Source organism: Papio anubis, chromosome 8 (genome assembly GCF_008728515.1).
Source record: "Papio anubis isolate 15944 chromosome 8, Panubis1.0, whole genome shotgun sequence".
NCBI lineage: Eukaryota > Metazoa > Chordata > Mammalia > Primates > Cercopithecidae > Papio > Papio anubis.
The window spans coordinates 99,785,420-99,805,243 of NC_044983.1; the positions used below are offsets into that span (position 1 = coordinate 99,785,420).

The 19,824-nt window shown below is 42.0% G+C and overlaps 1 protein-coding gene across 5 annotated transcripts in view; it reads right to left on the reverse strand.

Moving 5' to 3' along the window:
• Nucleotides 1-19,824, reverse strand: part of DPYS (dihydropyrimidinase) — an 86,441-nt gene that overhangs the window by 16,632 nt on the left and 49,985 nt on the right. Inside the window, exon 9 of one of the 5 annotated variants that reach the window (XR_001905774.3) lies at nucleotides 14,862-17,380. The exons of the other annotated variants lie outside the window; for them this stretch is intronic. The gene's annotated coding sequence lies outside the window, so the exon portion shown is untranslated. Of the gene's footprint in view, nucleotides 1-14,861; nucleotides 17,381-19,824 lie in introns of those variants that run through there. 5 annotated transcript variants of the gene reach the window in all.

Genomic DNA, 19,824 nt, shown 5'->3' on the forward strand with positions numbered 1-19,824 from the left:
TTCACATTGGAAGGTGTCTGACAGGGTGTCATTTGGCACCCAACTTTTTCTTTCCAGCTTAAGCTGTAATTCTCCAATCTTAGGAGCTTTCCCACTTCTGAATCCTTGCACATAAGGTTATCTTTTCCCTAAATGCCCTCCTCACTTCTGCCCTTCTCCCTTCCCTAAAACTCCACCCAAGAATCCTGGTCCCTAGAAGCTGACCCTGATGACACAGGGTGAAATTGAACATTTTCCTCGGTCGTTTAGCATTATCTGAAAGTACCACAATGGTCTCTTGACAAGGCTCTCTTTTCCTACTTGGTGCACGTTTTAAGAAAGAGACTAGGTTGGTTTAGCTTCAGCACATACTACGTGCTTTATAAATGTTTATGTGATGATCAAATAAAAAGATTGCATGATTGTCTTCCTGTTTAGTCAGGTCAATTTAAATTCCTGCCTCCACTGTCCTCTGGGACATGACTGTGTTTTGGGAACAGAACACTGAAGTAAATGAGAGGTAAACATCCAGTCCATTTCTGTTGGGTTTTCTAGCATGCTGTCCAGGTTAATCAGTAATGAATAAATAAGTAAAATTGTTATAACTATCATTCTTAGTGGCATCTTAGCTTATATGAAATACTTGTTCACTAATACCTATAAATACTTGGCGATTCTAATATTACCAACTGTAATAAGCACACAGCTCAGTATTATCACTACCTTTCCAAGATGATAATGCTGAAATAGAGCTGTTTCAGAACTTGCCCAAGGTTCACGTAGTTTAATATTGAATGAACTTGTGAGAGGCAGAAACCACTTTCAACTTTTGAGAATACTGTTATATTTGTAACCCTGCCATAAGAAAGTTTTAACACTTGTGGTACAATTTCAATATTTAATTCTAGATAGTTTTAAACATAATAATACAAAACAATATCATCACATGATATATCAGATTACTACCAAACGGTATTTAAAATCTATGCATTTGTTGTGCAGTTTGGGAGATGTGGTCCATTATTGGAACAAATGCAAGTTCAGAGTCACACATCTTTGTAAGGACATCTGTCATTCCTTTGAACACACTTCCTCTGGGAATTCTCCCCATGGCAGAAGCCAAAAACATGTCTTCCCAGCCTTCTTTGCAGCTGGGGCCCAGGCATGTGACCTGGGCTCCTTCAAAATGATGCCCTAGCACCAGACTTTGCCTGGCAAGTTGGTGACACAGGAAGCAGCTACCACAGGAATCCATGTGGAGGACAGAGATGGGTCAATCCTGGGTTTAGGGCCAGCTGTGACAGAGATTCTAGCAGTAGGATCTGAGCTCCACCACAGTGAGGTGATCTACAGTATCTGTGCCTAGGAGCAGGATCAGAGTTCTCTGATGCCCTGTGGGATGCCTGGGGCATCAGTCCTGGCTGTTCCGCCTCTCAGCTTGCTCCTCCAACCTTCCTGGAGAGTCTATGAGCCACCCAGTATCCTTCGATACATTCCCTTTTTGTTTAACTATTTAGAGTGGATTTCTCTTGATTACAGCTAAGAACCCTGCCTGACACAGTTTTTTCTTTCAATTCTTGCAATGTACCTATGGGACTTTTAGAAAAATCTGCTTTTGTGATAATTTGAAAAGCACAAATCTGAGGTCTTTCTTGAATGTGAAGGCTGAGCCCAACTGCCCTCCAGGCATTGCCCGTAAGAGAGGCCCTGGACAGAGGTGAGTGTTTAGCGCAGTATCTTAACACCCTTCTAGGGCCATTGTCATATAGCACATGGGAACAGACCGATCCTTTCAAAACTCACTCTGTGCCTTCCTTTCACTGTAATGAAACATCCCCCAGGTTCTTGTAATTTACCCAAAGTGACTTCTCCTGAAGCAGCTGAGGTCCAGGTGTGAAGGTCAAAGTCAGACTCAATGACCTCCCCTGCAGAGCTGGTGGGCCTCATGTCATCCGACGAGCAGGCAATGCTTTGAAGGCTGGGAGACAATCTTGGAAGAAAGCAAGAAAACAGGCCGGGCATGGTGGCTCACGCCTGTAATCCCAGCACTTTGGGAGGCCGAGGTGGGCAGATCACTTGAGGTCAGGAGTTTGAGACCAGCCTGGCCAACATGGTGAAACCCCGTCTCTACTAAAAATATAAAAGTTAGCGGGGCATGGTGGTACGTGGCTGTAATCCCAGCTACTCAGGAGGCTGAAGCAGGAGAATCAGTTGAACCCGAGAGATGGAGGTTGCAGTGAGCCAAGATGGCACCACTGAACTCCAGCCTGGGCAACAGAGTGAGATTCCATCTCAAAAAAAAAAAAAAAAGCAAGAAAACCCACATCCAGGCTCTGACTAACAGATTCAGCCAATGGACTAATATACTATTGTCATTGGGGTACAGTGACACTGTGAGATATTTGGAGCAGGCATCATGTATCTTTTGCAGTGTATCTAAGTTTTTAAGTGGGCCCCACACACTATCCCATCCTGAGACATGCAGAAGAACAAGAACTGTGGTTTGGCCCCTTGACGTCCATTCTCCCATCTTCTGGCGTCAGCACCCCAATTTTCCTTCAGGAAACTACTTTCCTGCTTTGGAGATAATCTGACAAGATCCTTAGGCATGGTTTTCTGCTTTTCCCTAACCAAGAGATGGGCAATTGCATTCTCTTTCCCAGTAATTTAGAATATTTTGCAGGGTGACAAAAATAATTAAAAGCGGTTGGAGGGTACACCCCTGAGCTCAGACCAATTCCTTCTGCAAGCTGCCTGGGGCCGCCCTGGGCTCCAACCATTCCAAGCCAGAGCAGGGACTGTGCCTTCCATCTGTGAGCGCCCCATGGCCTTCCCACAGAGTGTGTTTTCACTGAAGTGAGCACAGGTTAGTTACCAGGGTTTGCAACCAAAGTCCCTGACTGATAGACACCTTGTTCTCTGGAGAATAATTCCCTTAATGAAGAACCCATGGATGTTTCTGAGGCAGAGTTCAAAAGGCCTGTGACTCAAAAAGAACCAAGAAGATATTTTCAACTATATCTTTCTGCAGAACAGATGCAGATGTGGGGCGATGTTCTCACTCCATTTGTAGGCAAAAGCAAAGAGCTGCAAGATTCATTACTAAACAGTTTTCAAAATTACCAAATGCAAAGCAGCTCAAGAGAGTGGCAATTGTGAAAAATACATTCTCTCTAATGATTGATTGGACAGCTAGATTTTGGCCTGCTCTGGCAGCAACAGGAAGGATACAGAATGATGAAAGGCTGACCATCTAGGGAGTGAGGCTGAGTTCCTGGCCGCTGACTCTTCATTAGCAGGTTCACAGAAAGGGTATTGTCCATGGTCACTCTGCCCCTAGGCAAAAGCTACTCTTTGTTAAGCTCACTTTAAGCCTATATGAAAGAGGCACGTCTCGCTGCAGAGGGGTGTCAAGGCTGTCTTACTGAGTCCCAATTATACACGTCTCCAAGGCAGAAGCAGATACGGAAGCAGAAGCCCTGAAAACATTAAGCTGTTTTCCAACTTAGCCAATAACTTTGATACCACTCACATCACAGCTGCAGAAAAACATTCTGTCCCTTTGCGAATAGCTTTCTGTCAAAGAGCCGCGTGCTCTTCCAGATGAGAAAATCACTGAAGCGGAGCCTGCAGAAGACAGCAACGCCACCCGTGTGCATTCGGGGGAACATTGTGGAGAGGAAGAGAATTGATTAGAGTAATGTGGGTCTCCCCAACCCCAGAGAAATGACTTGTTTTAGGTATTCTGTTCTATTCTGTCCCACTCAGGCACTTTGGCCTTGCAACAGATAGATTCTTACCAGGTTGCCATGAGAAACAAAAAAAGTTAATAGAATCATGTCAGGATTATTAGTGGCATCTTTAAAAATATACCTCATCTCTCTACATTGTGTTGTGTGATGCCTTATATATTCAATGTGAAACAATAATAATCATGACATCTTCCTATGAGGTAGGTATTATTATTATTATTATTATTCCCATGGGCTAGATGAGGATGATGAGGCACAGAAAGATTAATAACATTCACCCCATGTTACATAGCTAGTAAATTCACGTAGCTGAGATATGAATATGATGTATGATACAAGCCTGGGCCTTTGGCTTCAGAGGTTGTGCTCTTAACCACTAGACAATACTGCCCCTTGAAAGCTTTACGGGAAGCTACCTGGAAAGCATGCAGTTGATGAAAACATTCTTAATCCACCAGAAAATAAATAGGAAGCAGCTTGTTTCATACTCCATGATGTTTCTTGGTCTGTTTTCTGTTTAGCAGTAAAGGATTTAGGATGCTATTAAGAACTCCTGAAGCCAAAATTGACCAGTCATTCTTGATGTAATCACCATAGAAGATTTTTTTTAAACGTGTGTTCTGTCTATTTCAAACTACCTCTTCTGTCAATTTCTTAGATGTGACAAGTTATATAAATGGGGAGCAAAGCAGCCACATCTCTGGAAATGCTAAATGGTGCTGCTTCAAGTACATTGTCATTATTAAGCAAAGTTGCCACTCACTGCACCCATCAATCTTCCACCCTCTATTTAGACTTCTACACCCGCCTCCTGCAGAAGAGAAAATGGGAATTGCCTCAGCCACATTATTAAATCTAAATTGGACAATAACTTGGAACTCTATCGGTGCTCAGTAGATGACAAAATACTTAATGCAGGTTTATAAAAATGCTCCCCAAACATTGACTTAAAGGAATAAATTTCACTCTGGTATTTTGTCCTTGGAGGTATGTAATATAGGTCATGGATGGTGATGTAGATCATGGTGAGATAAATTGGATTTAGACATGAGCAAGCTGACCTTGTATGTAGGTACCGTGTCCTTCACCTCCTATGCCTCACATAGTACTGAGCAAACAGAGGCATTTTATATATGTATTTGTTTATCTGCAAATAAGCTATTAGCAAATTTCTGGATTTCTACTTAGCATAAATATTCCATGTTCTATACGGTAGTTTTCAGGAAGTGGGAAACTAAAAATAATTTAGTGTCTTTAAGGAACAGGAACTGAATGTGAATCAGTCAACCTAGCATGATACTAGGATGTATGTCTTATGAATATTAAACAGATAAGTACTTATAGGTAAGGTATGATTATTAGCTTTTGGAAAGCCAGGCTATTGGCCTGACATACTGGTGAGAGTTAGAAATAACTTTCTGGGGTCACGTGTGAACTTGGTCTTATAATTTTATTGTCATCCTTCCCAGGAAGCTGTCTTGCCTTTGGCAAGCTGACACTGCTTGACAGACTACGGGGACAACTTGAGCAGGAAAAGATGTCAGTTTCCTATATGGAAATACACTGGGTAAAACTCACATAACATCCTTCCTGAAAGTATACAATAGGCCAGGGACTTATTGGTATGTTTAGCTTTAGCTCCATATTGTAGGAAGAAAAAGGAATTGAGAGACAGGACTAGCCGGATTTCCTAGGTCGACTAAGAATCCCTGTGCCTAGCTGGGAAGGTGGCCGCATCCACCTTTAAACACGGGGCTTGCAACTTAGCTCACACCCGACCAATCAGGTAGTAAAGAGAGCTCACTAAAATGCAAATTAGGCAAAAACAGGAGGTAAAGAAATAGCCAATCATCCATCACCTGTGAGCACAGTGGGAGGGACAATGATCGGGATATAAACCCAGGCATTCAAGCCGGCAATGGCAACCCTCTTTGGGTCCCCTCCCTTTGTATGGGAGCTCTGTTTTCACTGTATTCACCTTGCAACTGCACTGTCTTCTGGTCCGTGTTTGTTACCGCTTGAGCTGAGTTTTCACTCCCCGTCCACCACTGCTGTTTGCCGCAGTCACAGACATGCGGCTGACTTCCATCCCTCCAGATCTGACAGGGTGTCCGCTGTGCTCCTGATCCAGTGAGGTGTCCACTGCCGCTCCTGATGGGGCTAAAGGCTTGCCATTGTTCTTGCATGGCTAAGCACCTGGGTTCCTCCTAATAGAGCTGGACACTAGTCACTGGGTTCCACAGTTCTCTTCCATGACCCAGGCTTCTAATAGAGCTACAACACTCACTGCATGGCCCAAGATTCCATTCCTTGGAATCCGTGAGGCCAAGAACCCCAGGTCAGAGAACACGAGGCTTGCCACCATCTTGGAAGTGGCCTGCCGCCATTTTGCAAGCAGCCCACCACCATCTTGGGAGCTCTGGGAGCAAGTCCCCGTCCTAACCTACCCCAACAGAATGACTAGACTGTGAAGGGAAGACAGGAAGGAGGGCTGTCAATTTAAGGGATGGAAAAGAGAAGCTGGATAACAGAAATATCTGGGGGACTTACAAACTTTACTCTTTTTTTGAAAGGAAGAAGATGACCTATTTTCCCTCCATCCCTACTGAGGGAAATAAAAAGAGTTAGTAAGCATAAATGCTGACAGATGAAATGTAGTTTGACACTGGAAAGTAACTTCCTGACAACCAGGGAGTGAGGTATGTTAGTAAAAGAGAGAAGGAAAGTCTATGGTCAAGCCAGACAACCATGAAACCCAGAATGCTTGTGTGAAATCCACAAAAATGGGCTGCAGCACTCCTTTAAAGGTCAGGAGAACTTCAAGTTCTGCAATCCTAAGAATCAAGACTTGGCCTCCAACTTTCCTGAGAAGGTAACAAGGCAAACAGAAACATAAATGTCCTTGATTCTATTCCCACGTCACAGCTGAAGGGGCACTCAGAAACTCCAAAGCCATCACAAACATGTTCTTATAACAGGCATAACAAATATTTATGGCCTCTTTGCTCTGAGTTAGGCATTAAAAGCATTATCTTTAATCCTCACAATAAACATATGATATCAATAGTAGTATTATTATCCCTATTTTGTGGATGAGAACACTAAGGCTGAATAAGGTTGCCTAAGACACAGTTGGCACATGGAAAAACTAGATCTTGAACTCAGATTTGTGTTGTAAAAAGGGTTCCCAGCTTATTTGAACCTAATGCAGGATCTGTAAGCTCTTTTGGAAGTGACCTGAGACAGTCAGTAACCATGCAACGCTCACTGTACTAGTACCAAGCTTATATATTTCTGCCAAGGCTAGGAAGTTTTACCTAATGCTCACTGCTCAAAACCACCTGTCGGTTTTGAATTGATGAAGTCACTTAAGATCTAAGTATTTAAGTGGAATTTGTTTAGAATCTTCTAAACTTAAATGAGTAAACAAAATAAGAGTTGTGAATAACAAAGTAACTTCCTGCTTCACTGTCTGAAGACTGTGCTGTGGCAAAATAAGGCAAAAAGCCTTCCAGGCATCAAAGTCTCGTTGGTGTGAACTGGAGATCAGGATGTCCAACTGAAGAGATGACCTTGGATATTCAATGAGAGGAGTCTGAAATCTTCAAATCTCTAAACCAGAGGTTGGCAAACCATGGCCCACAGGCCAAATCCAGCCCACAGCCTGCATTGTAAATAAAGTTTTATTGAAACACAGTCACATTCATTTACATATTCATTACATATTATTTGTTGCTGCTTTTGCACTACAACAGCAGAGTTGAGTACTAGCAACACAGTCCATATGGCCTACAAAGCCAAAAAAAAAAAGTACTATATGACTCTTTACAAAAAGTTTGCTTTTCCCCTGCTCTGAATGTCTCCAGTGGCAAAAACAAACAAACAAACAAACAAAAAGCAACAATAACAACACAAGGCTCCTGAAGAGTAATTGGAAGACCTAAAATTTGGTGTGACAGAGCCACAAATAAGAAAAAAAAATGACAGTCAAGGACCTAAAGGGAGCGAGAACAAAAGGGATGGGGGAAAAAAAAAGTAACCACTAAAAGTTACAGTGGCAGAGGGACACCAATGACCATCCCCACAGCTTCAGGTGTGGCCACTATCCATGAAGCATCTCTGTATTCCAAGTACTTTCAGGTACATTGCCTCACTGAGTCTCTCAACAATCCACATTTGTATTTCCGTTTAACAGATGAGAAAACAGAGACTCAGAGAGCTTGAGTAACTTGTCCTGAGTCAGCAGAGCCAGAAATCAAACTTAGCAGGCTGACACTGACCCCACTCCATTCTCCTGCCCTAATACTCCAGCCATCAGTGTTCATCCCCCGCTTAAAGGATGAAAGCACTATACTCTTCACTCATTCAATTACCTGATACTGGAATTTTAACAGTAATTATCTACTTTACATCTGAGAACTTGGTGACAGCTAATCATCTCTTCCAGCGGTGGTGCATGCTAGCGTTTCATTGACACTCCTGAAATAGAGCATCTTGGAGGCTGTCAGAGCTAGAAGCTCAGCCTCAGGGTCCCAATTAGCAACTAAGTTGTATGGTTCGAGTTTTGGCCAATCTAAAAGGTGTCTGCTTCCAGGAAGCACAGTCAGCTGGCACTTATGTAGTCACTGTAACATCACCTCTGTCGGCCTGGAACAGGCACAAGGCTAATCCAAGGTGGTGATGCTGAAAAGCTGCAGAACCGCAGACCTTGAAACTGACTCAGCTTCACCAGGGAGCATGCCTGAGGGCATCCATGCTGGAGGGGGTGGAGGGGAGCAGTGCGCAGGAGGGCACCATGAGCTGCCTGCCACAGCCAGATGCTCCAGGATTCGCTGACTTGCTCGGCCAAGTTCGTAGGGTGCTTAAAACTCTGGGCACTGTTGCAAAGAATTCACATGTATCAACTCTCAGCCTTTGATATGGGCATTATGATCATTCCCCTTTGACAGACAAGGAAATTGAAGCAAACCAAGGTGAAGTAACTCCCCCTGGGCTACACTGTCAATAAGTGGAGGGACAGATTACCAACCCGGGCAGTTGGGCTCCAGAGACCAAATATGAACCCCTGTGCTGTAAGTGCCCCTTCCTTGCCTGCCCTTCTAAGAGGCTGTAAGCTCTGCAGTGGTTAAGAGTCTAGATACTGCAGTCAAGCAGGCCTGCTCTGAATCCCAGCTCTGTCCTTTCCAGTGTGTGAACTGGGGCAAATGATTTAACCTCTCTGAACCTCCGTTGTTTTCTTCTTAAAATGGTTACCTGCATTGATAATGGCATCTACACCTAGAGCTCTGGTGGAGGGCAGAAGTGACACAGCAGCCATTTTGCACACATGATACCTGCTGACTCATCTTGTGGTGTGAGAATGTGGTCAGGTTTGCAATGCTCCACCTTCCCCCTGGATCCTCCTTCACCTGCTCTGACTCCTGGGCCAGGTGTGTGACTTTGGTCCCATGACCAAAGGCAGCCACCCACACCACATACCCAGGGCAAAGGCAACAAGAACAGGCTTAGGTCTCCATCTTTCCCTGTGGGGCTCCAGCTCCTGGTCGGGGTTCGACCTGGTCCTTGCTCTTCCCACTTCACCTCCATCTTCCCTTCCTGACCACTGGTCTGCAGGCTCCAGCATCAGACATGAAGGCAGCAGCCTTGCAGAGAGTCCAGCCCCTATGAGCGTGGAAGGTCAAGTCATACATATGCATGTGTATGTGTATATTTATGCATGTATATATGCACACATATGCATATGTATAATCACACACACACACAGACATCCAAGTGGATCTACTTTTCTGATTGAACCCTGACTAATATATCCTGGCTAGGTTATTCCTGGAATAGTTTCCTGATCGTTTTGCTTCCAACAGCATTCACCCTTGACATTTTCACTTTCTTTTCTTACATTTACTAATAGCACTTCAGTGGTTGGAAGCCATAGCCAAGGCCATCTATTATGAAAATGATGCTAATAAGGAAAAGTATTCAATTGGAGCTTCCATTTACTGCATGCTATTAAACACTATGTGAGAAGTTTTTCATACATTATTTTATTCAATCCTCATTATTTTATTTAACCCTATGGAAGCAGAGTTTTCTCATACTTATAAATGAAGCAATAGAGGCTCAGAGAAGCCAAGTAACTCACCTCAGAGCATAATATGAGTGTATATGACTCAAATACTATGTGCTTACCCACTGTATAGCGTCTCTCACTATAAGCGATCCATCCAGAACACAAGTCTAGAGTCAAATGCACATTTATATAAAATTTTAACCCCTCTTCTTCCAGAAATACTAAAGCACTTCAAAAGGAAAACGTTAACAGGTGGTAGGATAATTAGGGATAAAAACAGAGCAGGGAAACATTAGAAAAAAAAGATGGTGCCACATACCTGTGGTAGTGGAATTTAGATCTACATAAGAGATTATACTCATTAGCATAAACTTCTATACAAAACCTTTCCCCAAAATAGGCAACCAAAAAATGAATCCATTGAAGGCATGTTGTCATGTTTTCTTTTTGGCCATGCATTCAATTTGTTCTCATAGGTAACAGAAAAACAACAAATGAGGCATGAGAAGAGAAGAAAAGGTTTGCCATATTTTAGGAATTGGAAACACTGCTGTATTGAAAACAAAAGTACCACTTGGTCTTTTATCATTGTTGAAAATCATTCTTGAATCATTAAACTCTTCTTGTCTCTGGTTTCTCTCTTAAATGAGGGAGAATAGTATACTAATTAGGCTTAAAATGTTACCATAAAGTAAGTTAGGTTCTAAGAAATGGGTTTCCTATGTCCAGAATCTTAAGACCACTATTCCATAGCTCTAGCCCATGAACTATATACAACCCTATTCACTTCTGGCTTAAGACAGAAAAAAAAAAAAAAAAAAGTCATCTTGATGGAAGAATGTAGAAACTCCCTACCATTCAATGGGTTTATCACATACTCATTCATTTTACATGCATTTATTAATCACCTACTCCATGCCAGCCATGGTTCTAGGTGCTCGGGATACAGCAGTGAACAAAGATAAAGATCTCTGCCCCCATGGAGCTCACGCCTAGTCATGCTACTTCTGCATTTGGAAGAATCTCTTTGTTATAAATATGATTCTGACATACCTTAGTGAACAAAGTCAATGTTTCCATAATAGTAACATGCTTGTAGTACTTTACAGTTTATACAAAACACTTTCATGTAACTATAGCATTCATTTCTCAAAAGAGCCTTAGGGATTTTGCAAGAAATGTGACAGACCATTTAAATAAAGACACAAATAATATTATGTTACCAAAAGAAACATGAACAAAGGACATGAATAGATATTTCTTCATAAGAAAAAAACCTCAATGACTAATAAACATGAAAAAGTGTTCAATTTCCTTAGTGCTCAAATGTATGTCATTCATAGCTGAAAGGTAACAATTTTTACTTGCAAAAGTAGCAAAAATAAAAGGAAAAGCAAGAGATTGTGCTTCAAAAGATTGTACCCTTTGAAACAGTAATTTTCTTTTAGTAATCCATTCAACAGGAAAATAAGAAATTTGGTTTTAAGTTTTCAAATAGCAAAAAATGTTAAAGCTTTAAGTTACCCATTACTATGAAATCTAAATTAAGGACCTAACATTAAAAAAATTAGGCCGGGCACGGTGGCTGAAGCCTGTAATCCCAGCACTTTGGGAGGCCGAGACGGGTGGATCACGAGGTCAGGAGATCGAGACCATCCTGGCTAACACGGTGAAACCCCCTCTCTACTAAAAAGTACAAAAAACTAGCCAGGCGAGGTGGCAGGCGCCTGTAGTCCCAGCTACTCGGGAGGCTGAGGCAGGAGAATGGCGTAAACCCGGGAGGCGGAGCTTGCAGTGAGCTGAGATCCGGCCACTGCACTCCAGCCTGGGCGACAGAGCGAGACTCCGTCTCAAAAAAAAAAAAAAATTATATAGAGGCCACTAGTCCATGCTGTCAGACAGAGTGCCTTTAAAAATCAAAGGATTCTAAAATATATTTGGATCCTCCAAACATGTGTTTCTGTTTTTATGAGATGGAGTTTCACTCTTGTTGCCCAGGCTGGAGTGCAATGGCATGATCTTGGCTCACTGCAACCTCTGCCTCCCAGGTTTAAATGATTCTCCTGCGTCAGCCTCCCAAGTAGCTGGGATTACAGGCACCCACCACCACTCTCAGCTAATTTTTGTATTTTTAGTAGAGACGGGGTTTCTCCATGTTGGCCAGGCTACTTTCAAACTCCTGATCTCATAATCCTGAAGTGCTGGGATTACAGGCATGAGCCACTGCGCCCAGTCAAACATGTTTAATGGCACTGTGTAATTAAATGTCTAAGGGGCATTCTACTAAAATTGTGGTTACCACTGTGCCTCACCAACATGCCAATCACAAACTAAATGTGCAGGGCCAGGCGCAGTGGCGCATGCCTGTAATCCCAGCACTTCGGGAGGCTGAGGTGGGTGGATCACTTGAGGTCAGGAGTTCAAGAGCAGCCTGGCCAACATAGTGAAACCCTGTCTCTACTAAAAATGTGAAAATTAGCTGGGCATGGTGGTGCACACCTGTAATTCCAGCTACTCAGGAGGCTGAGGCAGGAGAATTGCTTGAAATAGGGAGGCAGAGGTTGCAGTGAGCCAAAATCACGCCACTGTACTCCAGCCTGGGTGACAGAGAAATTAATTAATTAATTAATTAAAATAAAAAATAAAAAAATCTTTTAAAAATACAAACTAAATATGCAGGAGAGGAAATGTATAAACAGGGGCGAAACTGTGATTGACCAAACAAACTGAAATTTGGGATAATTGTTGAATTTTTCTAAGCTTTTTCCTAGATCCCACATTATAAAAGTCATTTACTTTGGTATCTCCCTAGTGATAACTCTCTTGATAACTCTCTAGTGCTTTATCACTTTATACGTGATCATGATATTAATGCTTTTTAAAGTTCTACTATATGCCAGGCACCATATTAAAGGTATTAACTCTTTTCAAAAAGCCCCAAAAGTTGCTACAATTATTATCATATCTACATTTTGCTGGGGAGGAAAGAGCCTTGAAGAGGGCAGTCACTTGCCCAAGGTCCTGCAGCCTGTACTGGTACAGTTCAGATTTAAATACAGTTGCCTAATTTGGCTCTAAATGGCATGTCCCTTAACTATTGGGCCTAATCTTTTACCTTGTATTATAGTGATTTGAGTTATTTGGGGTGTTTCTTATCTGTCTAATTAGATCCTAAGTTCCCTTAGGGTAATAATTTTTTCACTCAACTTTGAGTACAATATATTGCATCCAGCTGGCACTCGATAAATGCTTGGTTCATACATGAGCAAGGCTGCAGTTACTTTGAAGTCACTTCTGACTCCTCTCTTTCCATTTCCAATTTTTCACCAACCTAAATTAATTCATTTTTATCCCCATTTTCCAGGCCTTGATTTTGTTTGCTCTCATCTTGACTTATTCCCTCAGGCCAGACTCCTACAATAGCCTCCTAACCATTCTCCCTGACTCCAATCCATCCTACACACTCATCACCCTAAAATACGATTTAGTCAGATTTCCCCAGCCGACAGGTCTAGACCCTCAGACCCTAGGGTGATCAGGTATGGGTAGAGCTTCTAGACCAACACCTTTGACCAAAAGCAACTTCCTAGAGTGACAATCACAGCTTAGGCTTAGACCGAGAGCGTTTCCAAGGACATGGGAGTTTCAGTGCTCAAACCGGGAAAGTCCCAGGCAAACCAGGGCGAGTTGGTTATGCTACATCCTCCTCCCCATCTCCAAAGTCCCTTCTCTTTACAGCCACGTACTCTACAAAAAACACCATTTTCTACTGGTGCCAGGCAAATTGGGAAGCACAGATTTGGATCAACTCAAATCCTCACTCAAAGACATTCAATAGCTCATGCTCCCTCACATAAAATCTGCTATACTTCACCTAACATTCAAAGCCCTTGGTAGTCTGACCAGGACAAATCTCATCTTCAACTCCTTCCCATCCTGACCCTCTGCTCATTCTCCAGTTTTTATTACCCCACAACTGTATCTTTCCCATTTTCCTCATTTGCCCCTGACTCCACCATCTGGATGACTTTACTGTCCCCATCCACCTATCCAGAGCCACCTTCAAGGATACGGTTAGTGCAAAGCCCCTTCCCAAGGCCAGACCAGTCATCTGGGAAGTCTTCTCCTTTGTCAAAGAGACCAGCACATGAGACCTCCTCCATCTCTAGTACTGATGTGTTGATCTAATATTTTTCTCTTCCAAAACTTAGTTATCCTTCACTATCTTTATAACTTTGTCTCACCAAAATGCAACCTCTCTGATGAGAGGTATTACACCTTATATTTATGTCTCCCACAGTACTCATAATTTCTCACACATTTCTTACACACAATGAACATGCAATCAATATGTGTTTTCAGATAACTGATTAACATTGTCCTCACCCCCTCACCTCCACCATGTGAGGAATTCAGCAATCCTTCTACACAGATAAAGGCTCCGTTTGTTTTTCTTGTGGGTAAATAGCCTTCTCATTATTCTGCCTCCAGAAACTTAGCTCTCTTAAATAAACGCCTGGCAGGAGGACAGAACTGAGAGCAAAGTATGAACATTTCCCTTCCCGAGTGAGAAGAAGAGGGCACAATCATAGCACAGGATGATAGTGGGGGGCTCACAGGAAGAAAACATAACAAAAACATGAAGAAACCACCTTTAAGAAATTGTGGAGAGGGAAAGAGCATTGCAAATATACAAAATGATAGAAAAAACGTAGGGAGAAAAGGACTTCACAGGAAAGGAAAAGATAAAACAAAGCTATTTATTAGAAGACAGTCAGAGAAATGTGCTGAGAGCCCAGCACAAACGCTCAGCTCTACTCTGCGAGGGGCAGCCCCTGTGACCCCCTCCAGGAGGCACCTCCTCCATGCAGACAGCAGGCCTTGAGAGCACATCTGGGGAGCCCTCCCTTGCTCAGACAGATCGCGGCCCCAGTTACCGAACTAAAGGCAGGCATAGTGAACCAATGGAAAATTTCCTTCAGGCAACATAACCTCAGCATAAAAAAAACAGTATCGATCTATTTGCCTCCCAGCCAAAGAGAAATCAAGTTAGACAAAGGAAATTAGGCAATAAGTTTAATGTGATTCCAGCTGCAGCTGCGAAATAAACCTGATGTACTCTGACTCTCCTTCCCAAATGCTCTCTGGTTGGCACAGGTCACTTTTTTTGGGAGGGCACCAAGGAAGTGTTCTGCAGGTACATGAAATCTTTTAAACTTAGAAGTCAACCGCCTGCCGGTGTTCAAAGAAGCCCCGCCGCCAGAAGGACAGGCTTGGAACCGATGTCCAGGAGTGTTGGCAGATTTGCAGGGATGCAGGCCGTGCTCCTGCCAAGTGCACACTTGTAACCAAGGACAGAACGCGCAATCTGTTGCCCTGGAGCACAGAAAGAAAGCACTGACCTCAGATTCACAGATCTTAGCTTCTATGTGATGAGCTCAGGAAATCAAGGGCCAATGCGAATGTTTGTGGAAACTTGATGTGCATGTGTCTTGGGTGGGTGCCAATAGTATATATTTCAAGCACTGTGTGTGCAGTTAGAATGATGAAATAGGTGCAGACTCAAGTCACCAAATAGGTGAATATTCGGCTGTGTTGTCTCAGGGGACTGGAAGGAGTCTGGAGTCTTGTTGTCTCCACTTCCTCCCCCACTGACATTCCAGCTCCAGGCCCACCCCTGCTAGGGTTGCAGGGCCTATCAGCTTTGTTTCTGTGACTCTGGTGTGGTAGATCTGGCCAGAGAGCCCTCTGATTGGTGGGCTTACTCTGGCAGTGAGAGCTAGTACCTGGACCATCAGAATCACAATTCAAAAGACAACTGGGGCAAAAAGCAAAAGCCACCACTTCTCTGCTGGCCATGCCCTTTCCACCCTGGTAAAGAATGGGATTATACCTAATCACTTTGTCTCCACCACCTACCATGTCTCTGGCACATGGCAAGGCCCAAGATACAGTTTGTAATGACTGAATAAATGAATGTGGAACAAGATAAAAGCATAATAGAGAGAAATGGGAATTTCTGCATTTAGTTGCAAAGACCCATACATTTATATGTTTCTATTGGAGAAAATGTGACAGTATTTCATGTAAAACAAATCAGGGGACAGATGAACACCCCAGAGAAACTCTCACACATATATATAAGACATACAGTGTCTGAAATAGTGAAAAATTGCAAACAACCTGAGTGTCCACCAGCAAAAGAATATATCATCAATTATGGTATATTCATAAAGCAGAATAGTATAAAGTAGTGAAAATGAATAAAACAAACCTACAACATCTCAACATGGAAAGTCTAACAATTATAATATTAAGAAAGTTGAACAATACATACAGTACAATTCATATGAAGCTAAGAATACACAAAAATTATATATAATATGTATATTATATATTATGTAAATATATAGTCATGCCTTAGAAATGCATCTATATATAGTAAATAGAAAGAAATGCATGGAAATGATAAACACCAAATTAGGTAGTTGTTGAGATGAGGAAGGAGGCAGACCTGGGAAGGTTAATACACAAGTGTTAGCTATAGTACTCTTTGTACCTTTTGTTTATATTAAAATTGTACTTTTTAAAAAAATTATGGACATTGTAAATTACTGTCTACTCAAAGAGACTTAAAAGTGTAACACAGAAAGCAACCATTTACTATAATCCTAGTCATTTTAACATAAACATCAGAGAAGACCCAATATGTTTTTAAGTTACTCACTGAATAAATGTGGTAAGATATTAAAACCTCATGCAGTTGCTCACAATTACTGTTTTGGATGTACAAGGTGCATTCAAGAAAAATGTTATTTTAAAAAATGCAAAGTTCTGCATTTAGTTATCAAACTAATCAGCCTCAGATATTCCTGCTCTGATGGTATTACAGGTAGGAACATGTCTAGTTCTGGGACTCACATGTTTGCAGGACATGGACAAGTGTGTGTCAAGAGAAGGGAGGGTACAGGAGTGGTCAGGTCATTGGGATTTTGCTACTCATGGGCCTAAGGATCTGGTGAAGAACCTGGGAATGCATATCTCATGATGGGAAGGCTTACTGGGAGCCAATAACTTCTTCAAACATTTGAATGAATAAATGAAAGGACTATCATATGAGAATGTAGATACATTCTGCATAATTCCAAAGGATAAACATGTGAAGGGCTAAGAGGAGATAATTTTTAATGCAACCAAAAGAAGAACGTCCTCATAATTACAGGCATCCCAGAAAGAAATGGACCATTTGGTTAGGTAGTAAGTTCCCTGAAACCAGCAGTAATCAAGCAAACCTATAACATCTGCATTATAGAGATACTATAGAGAACTCCATCTGGGGGCGCTAATTGGACTTTTTGAGTTCCAACGTCTTATCTAATTCTAGGACTCTAAACCAGTGTTTCTCAAACTTGAGTGTGTATCAGAAGTCCCTGGAGGGCTTTGAAAACCTAGATTGCTGGACCCAGCTCCTGGAGTTTTTGAGGCAGCAGCTGAGGTAGGGGCTGAGAGTTGGCATTTCTAAAAACTTCCCAGATGATGTTGATGTTGCTAGTCCAGAAACCATGCTTTGAGAAGGTCTGCTCTTTAAAAAAAAAAAAAAAAAAGTAAATCAGCTTAAGTTTTTTGGTGTTTCAGTCAGGCCACTAAAATGCAGGCCCTTCCTTGAATTACTCACTGCCTCCAAATAGACTTCCACTGTAGTCTTCTCGAGGGAGGGGACCATTTTTATAGATGACTTCTTCTAAGGCCTTTGTAGGAAGACAAGGCTCTTTGCTGTACAATAAGAATATAAGGACCCTGGGATTCTTTTCAGATACTGATATTAAATTTCTTTTGAACCATTTACACTCTGTCCTCTGTTTCCTCCATAACGAATGGCCATAATTTTAAAATAACTGGCCGGAATTAGAGATGAGTCTGAGTCCAAAAAACAGAGTTGTTTGACCCACAGAAGGATCTGACCTGGTGTAAACCATATGCATGGACAGGTCTGGTGACACAACTAGCCACTATCTCTGGGATGCATCTTTGTCAAGCACTGCTTTGGGAAAGAAGACAGAAGTGCTGAGAATTCTCTTCTTTTTAATTCAAAGGGGGAAAAATGTAAAACATGGCTCTTGAACCAGTTCCATGGGCAGATAAAGTTCACACAAAAATGTTAAATCACACATTTGTCCATTAGTATCTGGTTTCTTCACTCAACAAATGACTATTGAGCGTCTATATATACCTGGAACTGTGCCAAAACCTAGGAATACAGTTGTAAATAATACAAGCAAATGTCAAAGATATAAAAACATAGAATCTATGTCAGGTAGGAAGAAAAATACAGCAGGTACTTAGTTAGGAAAACCTATGTCTTTCACACAGACTCACTTGGTGCTTATTTTCTGCCCAATGCTAATGCTGAAAATAAACTGCTTACTCTGGCCAAGCCAAATGATCAGTGATAGAATGGGTTACTGCGATTCATTCTAAGCTGCTTTTCTTTTATAATTTGGGGGAAAATGCAGCTATTAGTAGTAAAGTCCCCAGAAATCATTTCTAGTTCACTTGAAAGGTTCAGTTGCATAGAAATATGTTTAAATAAACAACTTGGAACAAAGAGTGGTTAAAACTGTACACATACGTAACCAGCAAAGCTAGCTTTTTTCATGCATAGCCCAAACTTTTTTTTTTTTTTTAAAGCAAATGTCTTCTGAAGGCCACAAAATGAATCTTAGGAGGTTTGTTTGAACAGTTTCACTGCTAATAATTTTTAAAAGGTGTCAGTTCTGGAGGCTCAGGCTCTCTTAACCAAAACAATCCATCTAAGCTTCTTAATTTTAGTCATTCTGAAATTTAGTGGTGAAAATTAAAGGTGTGCAAGAAACCTGGGAGACGGAGTTTTTATATGAAATATAATTCTAATATCTTTTGGTCCTGTCTGAATTAAGTCATTATACAAAGATTTCTGACTCACAGCTATAGCTAATAAGAGCTCCTACTCATTCCACAAACTGACCACCTACTACTATTATCTATTACCACTGACCACCTACTACATGCCAAGTGCTACTGAACACTGACTATGCACCAAGCATCTTATGACACGACCTTAAAGCTCACAACAAAGCTAGGAAATAAATAGCATTATCATGCCCATTTTACAAACAAAAAAATTGAAATTCAGAAAAATTAAATGACATACCCAAAGTCATACCCAGCTCATAAGTGGCAGACTAGGAATTTAACACCAAAGCCTTTCTCTTCACTCTATGGTACCGCTCCCCCAATAGCCCAGATGGCAGGTTTGATTTTGTGTGGATTAGCAAAAGACATTTGTTCCTCAAGGTGTTTTGCTATCATATGCTAGAAAACTGGCATAGTTACTACCTGTATCTATATCTAGCTATCTAACTATCCACATATATCCGTGGTAACGATGATGTGAAGAGTGCCCCTGTAACTGTGCTAAAGCACAACCTGAACCACATTAGGCAGCAGCCCTGACACCATGTTGCAGCCCTGACGTTGTGTTATAAGACATCACAGTGACAAATCATGGCATAAATCATATTCATTTCCACTTATGCACCCAGGACAAGACCCACACAATGCACACTGGGATGCTTGTGGGTGTGGGGAGTGGCAGGCGCATTAGTGACAGACACTCTCAGAAACAGGCGTGAAAAGCAGCATCTTCAGGCTGATCAACTGTTATAAGCAGGAACCCAGGCTGCTGTGCTGACGTGCATGTGAGTGTGTGTGTGCGCACGCTTTCTTTGAGGAAGAGGAGGATTATAATGCACAAATGAGTCAGAGGATACACAATGTGCAACTTCAAGGGAAAATGCCTCATAGCTTCTGTGAGACAGTCACTGGTGATGTAGCTATCCTAATAAGCCATAACCATCACTCTTTGCCAAAGGGTACCTGATTCCTCCTTTCTTCTCCCTCCCCACGCCCTACAATCCCTACCACCCAAGGATGACAGTTATTCTTCCCCCGCTTTATTTCACACAAAAGGCCCCCTCTAGAATCCAG